Source organism: Lissotriton helveticus, chromosome 5_1 (assembly GCF_964261635.1).
Source record: "Lissotriton helveticus chromosome 5_1, aLisHel1.1, whole genome shotgun sequence".
NCBI classification, from domain to species: Eukaryota; Metazoa; Chordata; class Amphibia; order Caudata; family Salamandridae; genus Lissotriton; species Lissotriton helveticus.
Window position 1 is genome coordinate 1,639,589,066 of NC_136065.1, and position 13,189 is coordinate 1,639,602,254.

Below are 13,189 nucleotides of genomic sequence, written 5' to 3' on the forward strand. Positions count from 1 at the left end.
CTCTAAGCAGCAAATTTTAGCGCCTGCGCTAGGCGAAACACAGGGGTGCACTGTGTTGTAAATACAGTGCATCCCCGCGTTTTGGAAATGTCAGAGCGCTGTTCTGCCAAATTTGTTGCAGCGCCGCACTCTGACAATTCCTTGTAAATATGCCCGGTTATTCCTTTTCGCACTGTGCAGCCGGGCTCCCCATGCCCACAGTGGAGCACATCTATCTTGTTTACAAGCAGGAGTTGGGCACACTATAGGATTCTGTCTGTACCCCGCTGCCTAGCTAGATCACGCTGCCACTTGCCGTGTGTGCTGTTTTCAGGTTTCTCATCTGAGTGCCCCTCTGACTTTGGGAAAAAGACCATGAAAAGATAGGGGAAAGCCTGTAGTCCTGAATCTCAGCAGGGACACAACATGAAGGATCTTGGCTTGGACTCCTCACGATTTACCACATCGCTGACACATTGACCCATAGATCCATTTCCCCAGTCTTCTTGAAGAGTCCTCCAAAGAAAACTCTTCTTAGCACAACTTATAATTACCCAAGGCATAAATTTAGAGCAAATTTTTTATTTAAAAAAAAGTTTTATTTATATTGTCCCACAACAAAAAACAAAACAAAAGCAAACAAGCATGGTAGTGTTAGTCGAATCACATACAATCATTACAATTGATGATACATTATGCAGTTTTTGACGTCCTAGTGTACGAAAGAGAAACCACATCTGACGTCTGGCCCAACCTTCCCTGCACCTTGACTAGTCCCTTCACATCTCCTCTAGGGGCTTCCCTCTGGTAGGTCAAGATCTGTCTGCGAGCCCACAGAGGTGAATGTAGTATGACAAGTATGACTTGTATGGTTGTCATATGTCTAAAGGCCGTGACCTCGGGGGTTGCAGCTGTGCATACACCTCACTGTTCGTATTACAATATGACATGCTAAACAACCAATCCTTCACCTTTGGCAAGTACTGGCTTCCCCATTTGAACGCTACTTCTCTTTATGCTAGCAGCAGCGCTAGTGCACAGAAGCGGCATACAGATCTTGGGAGGGTCTTTACATATCCCAATAAAGCCATTAACGGTGAGGGTGGGATGGGGATTTCTACCATTCGTGATGAATCGTCAAACACCTCTACCCAGAATCTAGCTATCCCCCCACATGTCAAAGTCATGTGTGCCAAATCAGCCATCGGGGAGTTGCAATTAGGGCAGGTGTGTGTGCGTGCCGAGTCCATGCGGTGCACTCTGGCTGATGTACTTAAAACGCAATACTTTATGTTTGTGATTGAAGCAGACTTTGCACGTTTGTTCGCAGCAGTAACCCCAAATTTAGTCGGTTATAGGTTGTCCTAAGTCTGTTTCCCACGCGGAACGTGTCTTGTCGTCCCTGGGTGGTAGTGCAATTGAGGCTTTGTACATTTGGGACATTAAGTGTCACCCTTCAGTGTCTTTAATAAGTAACGTCAGTGGTGGGAAGTCCGGGGGCTCTATAGGATAACTAGGTAACTGTGATCTAAGGGCTCTTTGCAATCTGCAAATCGTGAATTGATCCATGAAGGTGGCATCTCTAAAGCGAATATCTTCTGTCCTAGAGTATATATGGCCGTCCGGGAACATATCACCAAATGCAGCCAAATTATATTTAGACAAAGTGCGCTCTACCGCTCTCTTCTGGGGAGGCTCCCAGATAGTAGGAGCGAGGAAGAATAAAGAAGCTGCATCCCGGTTGTACGGGTCAATTGCTTCCAGGCCCAGCTAGTCGTTGACAGCGTTTGAAGCTCTTGTGGGTTCCTAGCTAGACCCACTGGCAGCAGAGCAGACAATGGAGTAGGGTAAGAAAGTTCAGCTTCTGGGCGAAGATAAGTATACAAGAGTCAGCTTGGAACCTTTGTCTAGAGAAACTGCATTGGGAGACCAAATAGTAAATTTGGAAATTGGGGATACCAAAGCAACCCCTTTCATAAGGTTGTGTCATAACTTCCCAGCTGACCGTGGGCTGTTTCCCCTCATACCAACCGTATTACGTGCGTTCGAAAAGTGGCGAAAAGAGTCTTATTTAAGGATATTGGAATGTTTTGAAATAAATATTAAAATTGCGCTAGAACCACCAGTGTAATTAGGGCGATTCTCCCCGCCATTGTCAGAGGTAATTTCAGCCATCTCTCTATCCTGTCCGTCAAGGTTTCCATCGCGGGCCATAATTAAGTTGAATAATTTAATTTAGAGCAAATTTAGCTGAACCAGCCAACAGCCCAGTTTCTATGACAGTTAAAGCTCCAAATTCTCTGGGAGTGAGAGGCAGGGAGACTTTCTTAGGTTTGTGTCCTAGGAAGCCAATATTGAATTCACAGTCAGTGGCTCTCATGTTTAGACCGGCTCTGCAGGAACGACACTGTCCAAACTGTCCCATTAGCCAATACTCAGGACAACAGCAAGGGTAACTATAACTGAGAAAAATCTAAATGTTCCCGTTGGTTTGTTACCTGCTAAATCAGACCATAATGCAGAGTGTAATAGGCAATTCAGCTGGGAGATTTTGCAGCTCACTCTAAAAAGGCTATAACCCTACACTGTTTTGTATTACGTTATATATATTTATTTTGAAAACTATGAAATTTATATGCAATTCACTTTGAATGAATGTTGCATTTCTAAAGAGCACTGCCACTCGTAATTAGCGCTATGCGACACTGTGAACCCTAACGCAAACCTAGATTGATCAATTAAATAAGGGCGTGGCAGAGTGCATCTGAGGCAAGGAAGAACAAGGTCTTTATATATTCTTTTAATGTTTCTTCTGCATCAATGAAACGGAGATAGGTTGGCAGTTGGTTCCAGGCTTTGGTGCCTAACACCTTGAAGGATTTTCCACCTCGAGTTTTTAGTCTAAAGGGAGGAGGCCTCAGCAGATTTGCATTTGAGGATCTCAGTGTTCTCTGGGTCTTATAATGACATTTCTTGAAAGAGGGGGATGTGTGCGCGCACGCACACACACACCTTGCATGTGAGGGCGACATCCACAGGAAAAAACATAGACATTCAAACAACAAGTTATTTAAGCAACTATGGACGTGAAAGGTCATAAAAGGACTTAAAGCAGAAACCACTTTTAGTTTAGAGATTCAAATGATATTGGGGAAGATTACTACACAGTATGAGCTAGAACACCCATCCATTGCCTCTTACGGGTTTGATGGTGCTGTGGCGGGACCATTCCGCCACCGCACCTCCAAACCCGCATGAAAACTGTCCGCCGTATAATGACTTTTTTAGTCATTAGCGGACGATTCCTATGGCGTTCCCATGGCGGTACCTATAAAATAGGCACCGCCATGGGAACCTCAAAAACAGTTCCAGCACGGCATGGACTGAAAAGTTCACGATGTGCTGGAACATCTGTGCGTGCATACAGGGGTACACATGTTGCCCCCGGGACGCCCCTTTGCTGGGGCAGCTGCACGCTTTGTAAAACTACCTACCAATAACAATCACAACAATAACATATGTGCCCCCCTGTGTGCATCCACGGGGCCTGAGGCACAAGAGGGCCCTGTAGGGCCCCCTTGGTTTACTCTCCGTCAGGGTTTTCATGGAGAAGGAACTGAAATAAAAACCCTGACAGAGAGGAAACGCCTTATATGCTTGGCGGGATCACGGCAGTTCCACCAAGCATATAGATGCGTCAGGACCACCACCCCACTGCCTGGGAATGGCGGTCTCAGCAGACCCAGGGTGGCACCACCACTAGGGTCGTAATGTGGTGGTGGCAAGACCAACACCGGCACCCCACCATGAGTCTGGTGGTCCGAGGCTTGCCAGACTCGTAATTGGCCCCTTAGCATCGTCAGACATCACTTAGTATAACAAATACCTGAAACCTACGTTTTCCACCAACAACTTGTACCTGAATGACTTGTCAAACTGGTATATGGTTCTTTCTTCCCTTCTTCCTTGGCTATCCTCTACTCTGCAGCTTCCACTGGTTGCATTAGTGTGTTCCAAAAACAATACCTAGAAATAAAAAGAATCATCTATTATTAATTAACAGGTTTCCTCAGGACTGTATACCTACCCTAAGAATGACAAATGCTGGTTCCAATGTATGGTCAAGATGATGTGGGGTCTAAAGAGTAAATCAAGGTTATGTGGGGAAGCATTACAGATTTCTTGATAATTTTTCACAGTATTTGTTCTAGTAGCAACTAAGCTATGTTATGCTATACCTATTATCATCATGAGTTGTATCACCCTATAGAACATAGTAAACCCTTAAGTAATTGTCCTTCCTAAAACCAAAGGCAGAGGTGCTCTTAATAGTGAATTCACTATTTATCGCATTGAGCCATCAGTGACAGGTCTCAGGATCTCGAAACGCAAGGTCACTCTGATGATGAAGAAGGATCAGCAGATGTCAATGAAAGTGAGGGAAAGGGGAGCAGAGCATAGGTCCCTAAATAATTAACCAAGGATGTTGGCAATGGGTTGAGGGAATAGGAATCCCTTTAATTCAGGAGTCTAACCATCAAGGCTACATGTAATGCGACCTAGGTGGGTACCATGACTTTCAGCAGTTCAAGTGTGACTCTGTAATTCTTCTGATAGTAATGTTACTAGACCTATGAGTGGACCATACCCCATTTTGTGGAGTATTTTTGCTAGTCTGTTGCATCTGAGAAGAGACAACTTGTAATTCTTAACTTTCCATGTTTATCCACATTGGGGAGTGTGTTATTATCAGTGTTTTCAAGACTCCATAACAGAGTATCAGTATATGAGTATAATATTGATTCATGCCGATGGATTTAATACCTCTGTCTATATGCTTGTTGCAGACTGAGAGAGTTAAGGGGCAGTATGGACACAGCAAAAATTAGTGAATGGGTGACAACCCTATCTAACCCTCCTACACTACAGTGTAGGAGGTTTGTAAATCACTCCAAAAGTCCTGAATCCAGCAAGTGTGGCACTATTTAGGAATTTCCCTAGTGAGAAGATAATTCCCTTCACTGATCTTGTGCATGGTACATTTACTGTGTTGCGAATCCCGAAATGAAATGAGGCTGATCCGGAAAGATCAATATTGGCTTTTACTGGAGTTAGTTTCGTTCTTGCCAGCAACCTATTATTGGTACTTATTGGAGTGAATAGGCGATAGGATCACTGGTCAGCATATGGTTTGTTAGGTTTATGAAGCAGAGTGATGAGTGGCCAAAGACTGGATACTGAAAGTTAAGGCTTTAAAAAACATTTCCAGAAGTTTGGTAACCAATGCATCATTATAGTCTTTATCAAATTCAGCGAGACTTAGCGGAAAGCTGATTTAATTTACTGATCACGTTTCTTATGGGAATTTACTCTTGGTGATGAGAACTTCTGTATATTATTTGTTTTGGATGGCCACATGGGTTGATGGTGCATGCATCTGTACAAAGTGTTTCAAAGGCAGTTAATATTCCTCCTCCTATTTCCTCTCTTCTTTCATGCAGGTTCTTTCGTTGGGGAAAAGTTCTCATAATTAAACACCATCAAGGCAACGCTTGCATGGGATTTTGAAATAAGAACACCCAGTTGTATTGCGTTGGTAGACTGCACTTAAAAGCATCCACTTCAAAAGGAAGCCTTGCAGAATTTCAATCAATCAATACATACAGAATTACAAGCTACATCGCATCTGTTCTGACATTTAAAGCATGAATACTTTAAACGTGACCTCCTGTGACTTGGATTTTGCTACTGCTGATGTTTTTCTAACCATCCTGTACTCTTTGGTTTTGGCAATCGGACTTCCACTCAACTGCCTTGCGTTGTGGGTCCTCATCTCAGGGATCCGAAGGAAAATAGTGCTCTTTGTATACATGACCAACATGGCTCTGGCGGAACTCCTGCAACTCATCACACTGCCATTTTGGATTTACTACTTCCAACATAGTCGCGTCTGGGATCTGGGCTCAGCAGCCTGTGCTTCTGTGGGCCTGGGCTTTGTCACCAACCTCTATACCAAGCAAGGCTTCCTTTGCCTCATAGCCTTGGAAAGGTACATTGGAGTGGTCCACATGATGAGGTACCGCAGCTGGAACACTCTGCTGAGAGCTGCTCAAATCAGTGTTTGTGCCTGGGTGTTAGTAGCTCTGTTGTGCGCCCTTGGGTACATCATCTTGAGGAATGACCCTGTTCACAAGAACTCCACATTGTGCTATGAGGGCTATCCCACTGGAAAGAACTATACAATCTTTAAATTATCCACAGTGTGGCTTTCTTTTGTTGTTCCGTCACTCCTAATGGTGTTTTTTTACAGTAGCATCCTTCTGAAGCTGAGAAAGGTGGAGTCTATTCCACCGGAGGAGAAAAAACGGATCTTTGTTTTGACAATCTTAACTGTTGTGACATTTTTCTTGATCATGGGGCCCTACCAGGTCACCAGCTTCTACAAGCACCTAATGGAAATCATCAATATCAACAACCAAGCAGAGCTCTGCAGACTCGAGGCATCTATATTACTGTACATCCAGATCACCCTCGGCTTAACGACCCTGGGGAACATTGTGAACCCACTGGTATATGTCCTGCTCAGCAAAGATGCGACTGTAGATGGACTGGCTGCCAGACTGTTTCTGTATTGGAAGGAGAGGTGAAGGACTATCATAAAACAAAGACTCTTCACATACTGCACTTGTTATTATTACTTTAAAAAATATATTTCTGTAGTTTATTTTATGTTCTAATGAACTGAAGTTATTTTCTACCTGCTAAAGGATTCATTGTTTTTTGTATTTAGAATTGGGTGTTTGTGTCCTAAGAGAAAGTATGCATTATTTCTGCTTCTGTTCATTGTATATTTTGTGGTAATGCTTAAAGAGCAAAATCATAAATCTCTGCAATGGGCTGGATTGAGGGCCCGGGTTAGGCAATTTAGAGTAAAAGTAGTGTGGCTCTCCATGGCAGTACAACGGGGGGTGTTGTGGTATATGTGTACCACAAAGCACCCTGGTATAGTTTCAGAGATTCTAGGTGTTATCATTCCACAAATATAATCTAACATGAATTATACATCCGAGTTTAATTGTAGTAGAAATCACCGGAAGGAAAGGGTAACTAACATTACATTGTGTAAAAAAAAACCTTTATGAAAAGGATCAGAATAAAAATCAAAAAAATAATACATTTTCCTTTTTAATAAAAAAATGAAAAAGAATAAATTACTAATAAAAACCACAATGTAAGATTTAAAAAGAAAATGTAATTGACATGTGTTGAACAATCTAAACTGTCAATTAGACAGCTGAGTAAACAGTTGTCACAGCTAATGGAAGAAAACATGGATCAGGTTGTGCCAAGTAAAGAAATCAGGTGACAGTAATGTGTATCACTATATCAAAGAAAGCCAAAGAAAAATATTTGAAAATATTCAATAGGCTATTAAATATAGGTATATTTGTGTAAATTACATTTTAAATGCATAGATGCAATTTTACACAAAGATGAATGTTAACTTTTTTATGCAAAAAACATAATTGTGAGAAAATGATAACATTGCAAAAATATTGTGGGAATGCTAAATGTACTTCAAACATAACTGAAGAGGATAAGCAACAACACAAGGTACGGGAATTTAGCATACCACTATCCTGAACATATTCAAAAACTGGAATAAAAAGAAAAAGAAGTATGATAAAAAAGAAGGGCAACTGGAACTCACAGTAGTATTGTTTTGAGAGTGCTGTGCCAACATACATGTTTGTAGAACAACTGCCAAAACAACTTTGCAAAACTTCAAAAATAAAAATATGGTACAGAGAACTCTTAAGAAAAACAATAGAATTATTTCATATTACGTAATAACCACAATGGTGAAAATACAATTTTTCCTTTTGTCACGGAGAAAACAATTGTATGTTTAACATCCAGGAAAGATACAACACTTTAAAATGTTATTGTTGTCCCTATGCTAAATTAACATTGCGTTTCACTACATTCAGAAGGAATTATTTCCATTTACTCACAGCTGTTCAATACAGAATATTAACTCTTCAAAATACCTTTTGAGAAAAAGCAAAGCAAACATTAGCCGATTATATGTCCAGAAATCTGCCTCATGGATTACGATCAGCTGCCATTGAAGCATTTAAGAAACATATTTTCTGAAATGTATATTGAGCGATGATTCAACATTTTGCATCATGATTTTGGAATAATAAACACAATTATATTTTATTCAAAAACTAAGCACAACAAGCAGCTCTAAGTAAAATATTACAACTAACTTTGAAACGAACTCCTAGACTTAAAATATTTAGAGAAGAGTCAGTTCAGACCAATTTTGGGCACATTTGAAGGATTGTGGTGGCTGTTGATTGAAATGATTGGTGGCCCAAAATGCCTCCTAAACATGTCATTTCTAAAAAGCAGCACTAGAATATCAGCTTAAAAAAATACAAGGCTGGACCAAACCTTCCATTGCTTATTTGATATCACGGTCCAAATTTGAGACCTTTACATGTCTATACATTTATGAATGGAAATTTCAAGTGTAAAAAAATTACACACAAATGCCAGTCAAACAATGTAAAAACAGTTAGCACCAAGTGAATCGATATAGCAAATAAACAAACAGAAACACTCCAAGCACATGCCGATAGAATGAAAATAATATGAAGAATCAATTAGGATTCTTTTCTTAAAAAGGAATCTTAAGTTAAATTTCAAATGTAACAAAACAGTGCCTCTCAACTTAAAAAGCAGCATTCCAGTAAATCAGATTTCTCCCACTCATTATATACATAGAATAAAAAAGATAGACCACAAAATGAAAAGTCCCCCCTACCCAAAAAAATTCTCAATCACACCTTTGATAACCCCTCATAAGTACCACACTTCTATTCATAACTCTCACTTATTCCTTAGTTCCCTCATTTCCTATGTACACTCAAAACTCTATACTAAGATAAACTCCACCCACAAAGTGTCTTTAGTAGAAAACAATGGGAAAACCCATAAAATGTCATCCATGTTAAAATGACAGCTGCAATTGCTAAATCTGACTGTAAAAAAGTGAAACGTCTAAAGTCATTAAAGGGTTTTTATTTAGTTTCATATTTCAGCACAAAGTATTACAAATTTGAAAAAAAACTGAAATTACAAAGCATCTAAAATTAAGCAGACTGTTGCTTTGGGAGCATAGAAATGCAACATTGTTATTTAATTAATAAATCTTGCAATAATTACAATATCAAGTTCACGTTTATAGTTTCAGTTATTTAAAACCATAACAATTTTGCAATTTAAGCATAAATATTACCATATATAAGGTGATTAAATAGTACATCCTAAGAAATTATACAATCCGTGACTTTGCCCTAAAATTACATGATTAAAACCTATCAGTTGTAAGACAGGGACAGTATATGTGCAAATACAAAAGGCCGTGTCAATTTTGCAATTTAAGGTATAAAATATTACCATATATAATGTAATAAAATAATACATCCTAAGGAAAGGTGCAATCAATTTTTTACCCCAAAATGACATGACTAAATCCAATCAGCTTTAAAAGATGGGCTAGTATATGTGCAAATATGCAAAGCCATGACAATTTCACAATTTAAAATATAAAATATTACCATATATAATGTAATAAAATAATACATCCTAAGAAAAGTTGCAATCAATTTTTTGTACCCAAAAATGGCATGATTATATCCAATCAGCTTTAAAACTGTGGCAGTACTTATGCAAATACGCAAACAAATGTAACGTGTTCAACCGCCTATCCCACCCAAAGTAGGTTAGAGTGCTAGTGAACTGGTCACGATAATATTATATTCACACTTTATTTGGTTTGAGCCGTTCCCAGAAATTTGCAGTTTAACTGCAGGTCTCCAGGATTAAGGCATGCTATTATGGATTCCCTACATGTATGGATCCCTCAGTCGTTGAACCGTTTCTTTAACATTTGTGAGCGTAGCTTGTGCAGTCTGGGACAGATACAAAGCCCATGAGTGAGATCTTTTTTTCCTTTGCAAAGTCTACATGATGTTGCTTTGCTAGTGTTGGTAAGTTACTCATGTGCGAATCATGAGTTTACACTTTATATATGCTGAAAAGGGGATTGCCAGGTAAGGTGCTGGGGTCAGGGTGTTTTAATATTAAAGTACCATCCATGCGTGAGCTGGGAGCTGAATTTGATTTTGCCTTTAAGACAGGATTGTAGCTTTAGTGCCCTATTGGTCGCCTTGTTAAAGGCATCGTATGGTGGAATTGGAGCCCATAGTTTGGTCAGACACAGTTATTTTAGGTAGTCATTCAGATATTTATAGTGCTCCAACCGCTATTCACTTTGAAGTGCTGACAATAGCAGCCTGTTTTAATATTTTTAATATTTACAATGCATTTTATGTAATTGTGAATAGAAAAGACGTGACAGGTGACACATTAATGGCAATACTCATTCAAATGTAATGCATATGTTAAATTGTTTTTTTAAAATTTACATAGCATATACAATACCAGTTGCGCATTGCGTGTTTAGGGATTACCATGCTGATTCATAGGAAGCAATTCATTATCTTTGGAGTTTATGTTAATTTAGTAGATTTGTCAGGAGTTATAATCCATGGAAAATTATATGTTGTTTTCTGCCTGAAGTAAAGAGAGAGATCGCCGTTTATTTGAATGATTTGATTAGTGGTGAAATTTAGGACTGGGTCTAATGGTTCTCAGAATAACTAGAAAAAAAACCTTTGACATATTCATGGGTGTGTTTCTTTGGTTTTGAAAGAAAGTGATATTTGGCAAAGAGGTCATGTGATTTGTAAATTTGTCTTGTTTGAAAAAACGTCTTAGATAATAAGAGGATTGGAAAGTTGGCTACATTATGTCATGTTTGTTATGTTATTGAAAGGCAAGACCACCCAAACAAGACTGGAATTCTGGATGAAGTTCTTCTCAGGTGGGATTTTTCTTCAGTACTTTCCAATAATATGAAGATTTTTTTTAGGTGTTTTTCTGGATAGCATTCACAAGTTGGTGGGGTTAGGATGGGTTTTAGGTTAGAATATTGGATGCATAAATATTGTCCTCCTAAAATATAGCCAGAGTGTCAACCACCGCAATATTGAAGGTAATTATATTTAACTACGCAAAGATTTACTATTAATAGCTCCACATCTAGGTACCTTACACATGTACACATTGTCATGGGACAGGGAGTGGGAGGTAAGAAGAATAGAAACACTATACCTACCTCTATATACTTACCTTTAAGATGTTGTGCTACTTAATATTATGGCTATGATTGTTTTTTAGAACAGTATCGAATGACTTGGTCCGGTTACTTACGGGTAATCCTAATTACTCTGAGTCATAGTCTTCCTCGTCCTAGTCCTGACATATGGAGCAATGCCTCCTGTTCCAAATGAATTCACCCAGCTTAAAAAAACTCTTCCTGCCAAGCCCCTCCCACTTGAAGATACTTTTGAAGGTTCCAATAGGAGGGGCCCGGTCAGAAGCTGCCTGACAGTAACAAGTAACATAAGCTGATTGAAAATAGCAAAACAAATTTAAGTATAACACTTATGCAAACCCATGGAGGAAGGGAGGGAATTGAGGACTAGGCTGAGGAAGACTATGACTCGAAGTATTGAAGATCATCATAAATCTATACCTTCCTCCTCTGTCGTCCTCGTCTCAGTCCTGATTGAGCATATATCAAAGTAAAGAAAACAAAAATTTCTATTGTAAGAGACGTAATATAGAGGAAGTGGAATGCAACAGGTGACATTTATTAAACCATAAGTGCAGATAAATTAGAAAACTGCAGAAAACACATTAGACCTGAAAGAAGAAGAACAAAGCGTTCTGTATTTTCATTTAATAATGCGAAATGGAAGTATGGGGAGTAGCCCAAGTGGCAGCATCAAAAAGGAAGTGGCAACAGCACAAATGTCTTTTAGGGTAGCACCCTTGAATGCTGTCCAGGATGAAACCACTCTTATTGTGGCGTGTCCCTGAACACTGTGGGGAAGGGAAACTTCAGCTCTACTGTGTTCTCTTCAAGTAAATAGAGAAAGCTCTGTAAACATCCAAAGTGTGAAGAAGCGCTTTGTCCGGAGATGTTGGAGATTAAAAACAAGAAGTGAGAATAATGTACTCAGACAAATGAAAAAATTAAAATACCTTGGGAATGAAGAAGAGATCAGGATGCAGAACCACTTCACCTGGAAAGAAATTAATAAAGGAGTAATTGAAACACAGAGCGCCAATCTCACCTAATCTCTTCCCTGGGGCAATAGCAACCCGGAAGAAAACTTTAAGAGTTAGGAGGGCCAAAGAAATAGAAGAAAGAGGTATAAAGGGAACGTCCTGCAGCATGTTGAGGACTGGAGGCAGTTCCCAGGCAGGGACAGGAGCATGCCATACTAGTCGCTTCAAAGCAAAACATTTCAGAAACTTTGAAGCCAAAGGATCAAACACAGCTAGAGAAGGGCCCCCAATAACTTTAAGGACCCCCCACTGGCTTTGAGGAGTAGACTAGGGACTGCCACACCTAACAAGAAACTATCCCCACAAAAACCCAAAATATTTCCATATAAAAATCAAGCCGATTAAGGATGTGCTTCTCACACCAACCCGAAAAATTCTTCCAATTCCTCTCATAGATTTTAAGTGTACTACTTTGACTAGAATTTGAGGAAGCAATTTTCGGAGTGACCCCACAGGTCTCCAATCTTAACTGTTCCAGACCCCCAGGAACAGACGGCGGAGCATTTTCTCCCACAGGGATGGGAATCTTAGAGGAGAAGGAGTCACAGGGAAAATTTAAGGAGGATGGAAAGGCAGCTACTTGAGTAACAGGAACCATGGGTGACAACCCTAAGAAGGAATGACTAGAAGCACCTCTGCTTTCTCGTCCCTAACTTTAGCAAGAAATGTGGCTATTGGAAGGAAAGGGAGGAGGAAAGGCAAAGAGGAGGCCTTTGGGCCACCAAAAACTGATTGCATCCATCTTCCATGCTTATTGTGATGGAAAAAGGGAGCAGAACTTTGGAAGCTGAGTGTCTTGTGGAGAAGCAAATAGGTCTAGCCAGGTGTCCTCAAATTTCCAGATTACCTCCTGGAAGAGAAGTGGGGAAAGCACCATCGTCACTGAGGAGGGGAATTTGCAGCTCAGATCTGCATGCCTATACTTCCTCCCCTGAAG

At 39.9% G+C, this 13,189-nt stretch overlaps 1 long non-coding RNA gene across 1 annotated transcript in view; it reads left to right on the forward strand.

The window, feature by feature from the left end:
- The window catches only part of LOC144755676 (uncharacterized), a 170,151-nt gene extending 160,503 nt beyond the window's left edge, over positions 1 to 9,648 (forward strand). The window contains exon 2 of the long non-coding RNA XR_013594950.1: positions 5,481 to 9,648. This is a non-coding gene — a long non-coding RNA (uncharacterized LOC144755676). The remainder of the gene's footprint in view (positions 1 to 5,480) is intronic.
- Positions 9,649 to 13,189: the final 3,541 nt, after the last annotated feature.